The sequence below is a fragment of the Hibiscus syriacus genome, unplaced genomic scaffold (genome assembly GCF_006381635.1).
Source record: "Hibiscus syriacus cultivar Baekdansim isolate YM2019G1 unplaced genomic scaffold, ASM638163v2 tig00110828_pilon, whole genome shotgun sequence".
Classification (NCBI taxonomy): domain Eukaryota; kingdom Viridiplantae; phylum Streptophyta; class Magnoliopsida; order Malvales; family Malvaceae; genus Hibiscus; species Hibiscus syriacus.
The window spans coordinates 843,342-846,272 of NW_024062880.1; the positions used below are offsets into that span (position 1 = coordinate 843,342).

General features: G+C 33.9%; 1 pseudogene; it reads left to right on the forward strand.

The window, feature by feature from the left end:
• The first annotated feature begins 379 nt into the window (after positions 1 to 379).
• On the forward strand, positions 380 to 958 carry LOC120142345 (annotated as a pseudogene).
• Positions 959 to 2,931: the final 1,973 nt, after the last annotated feature.

Below are 2,931 nucleotides of genomic sequence, written 5' to 3' on the forward strand. Positions count from 1 at the left end.
TTGATGGATTTCATGTGTAAATTTCCATGCCTTGGATGTAGGCATTTTTAGAGTCCACGTGAAAGATGTTTTTTTATTGATGTGAATTTGATTATTATTTTTATAATATGGAAATATGGAGAACAACAAGTGGGAAGAGTTATTCAACCACTCCAACATGAAAGAGTTGCCTCTGCGTGTAAAGTTCTAAAGTCTTTGTCATCACTTCCTTTTCACATAACTTTTTAAATCACTGACTGAACCTTTCTTGCCATTTATTATTCTTTATTTGTACATAAGCTCTTCTCTTTAATCCATTGCTTCTCAGCTTAGAGGAAATCTTATTTTATTTCTTACTTGTTTGATTCACGGCGGAAATGGTTGAAAAAAAGAAAGAAAAGAATGGAAGTAGTGAAATGCTTCAGTGGAGGAGCCTCTTTAGAGGCTGATATTGAGTGTGTTTTGAGAGCTATTACTCCATCCCTCGACCCTAAAAGACATAAAGGCCAAGCCAGGAACATAGCTGTTATCGGAGGGTGTCGTGAATATACCGGTGCACCTTACTTCGTTGCTATTTCAGCTTTGAAAATCGGCGCGGATTTATCGCATGTTTTTTGTACGTAAGGTGGCAAGGATCAAATGTTCCAATGGTTGTAGATGCGGACGACTCTTCCTTGTGACAAACAATATCGAGCTTGTTAGTGGCTATAGCTTTACTGTCTTGACTCCAAATGTGTACGAATACAAGCGCCTGGTTCAGAAAGTTCTAGGTGGCGATGTAAACGATCAAAACACTCATGGGGAACTACTATCTCTCTCCAAACAAATCGGTGGTGTAACTATCTTAAGGAAATGAAAGTCTGACCTCATTAGTGATGGTGAAATAGTCCAATCCGTAAGCATTTACGGATCTCCACGGCGTTGTGGTGGCCAAGGTGATATACTTTCTGGAAGTGATGTCGTAGATCAATCAACATAAAAGGAATTAGCGCAAAAGACAGGCTTTAGTGTGGAGGAGATTCTGCGCAAGTACATTTGGTATTCGTTGAATGAGAAACCATGGAGTGTAGATTTGGTTGCTAGCTTAATCCAGCTGAGGAAATCTTCAATGCTCGACGATTCTCAAGTTGCTGAAATTTTAAATGAAATATCCAGACGAATTGTTCGCGAAAAAGGCCTAGTTGTAATGGGCATGTCGGGGTTTACAGAGAAAGGATTTAAGACGAAAGAAATAAATAAGGAAAGGAAAGAACTGGGAAAGAAAGGATTAAAAATGATTTTATAACTCAATAGTACATTACGTGGGAGGAAGCTAGAAAAAAAAAGGAAAATCTCAAGCTCAGTCCTTTGATATTGGTGAGAACTTAACCTTGTTCATAAGTGTTTACATAATTTTATCTTTAGTTAAATAGTTTAAATTAATTTGATTTAGCCCCTGATTTTAGTAATTAAATAGTATAGTGGCTTCACAGGATTTTAGTTTTAGCAACTGGGTCATTAAATTACTATTTAAACTATAATGAGTTATTTTTATGGAGAAAGAAATTATTTTGGATTAGAGTTCGTATATTTGATGGTCTTAAGTTTATTTTACCAAATTCGAACTCGATAAGTTATTTTTCAGCATTTTACCTTCCGATTTGATCCATTTTTCACAATTAAGCCTGTTTCTGATGTAAATTCTATTTATATGTATCCGAGGAATTATTGGATGTTGAATTCAAGTTGAGGGCGATGGAATGAAGTTTAAATGGTCGGTCAGTATGACACAAAAATCGAGTTAATACTTTACTACCTCTTTATGCTTTATGGAACATGTGAATATTGGTAAATGCGTGAATGGAAATGTTTGGTCTAATATGTGTAAATTAATGAAGTTCTACACTTGATTCGAATATAGTAAAAACTCGGTATCTGAATATGGCTCAGATGACTATTATAAGAATTGGAGAACAGTTGGAATTAAATTTCAAGTTCTGGAATTAAGTGATAAAAGAATCAACCATGGATATGTAGATTATAATTTATCTCATTAAAGGTACTTGAAGGATAAATTATGAGAATATTTTGATTAGGTAAAATTACGAAAATACCCTTATATTGTAGGATGACAAGAATTGTCCCTGGAAGTTGGTTAATAATTCTAAAAAAACATATTGATCCGATATAATTACAGATGTCCATAAGAAATGATAGTTTTGTTTAGAAAATTTGGATAATTGTTTTTTAACGCCAACAAGGGTTTGCGCAGGATGCTAGAAGTTTGTTAAGGAATAATTTCAAGATCAAAGAATGTTCAGGAAAGCAATTGACCATAGGATCTTTAAATTATAATTATTTTCGTTAAGAGCTAATATCGAAATTATCTGGTTAAGAAATTACGAAAATGCCCTTGAGAGGTAAAATAGTCCGAGTTGACCCTAAATGAGAAAATACTTTGAGGATTTGTACTTAACTCGATTAAGTACGAATTTGATTGTTAAGATCCTGACTTAGTATAGAAAACTCTTGAAATTCCGTTGGTAAAAATCTGAGAAGACACTTGACCCGAAAATATTCGAGTTACGAGTAAATATCTGAAGAACAATTTATCGGGGTATTCTTTTATCAAAATTGTTCGAAGGGACTGAAATAGATGATAAATCAGAATTAAATAATAAGACAAGATGGAAGAAAATGATTGAAATACATCGGATATGTAAAATGACCAGAATACCCCTGTAATAGAAATGACCCAAGAATATCACCAAGCTCAAGAATGATTGGATATCCTCGAGCTCTAAAATGAATGGAATAAAACTGAACACCAAAATTACCAAAATAACCTTATGGCCTAAACTATGTAAATGCCTTGATTAATTAAGGAATCCAAATAAGCATAGGTGTTGGACTACCTTTAAAAGTTATGGAACACAACTTAAGTGAGCCGATCAATCTTAATGATATGTCAGT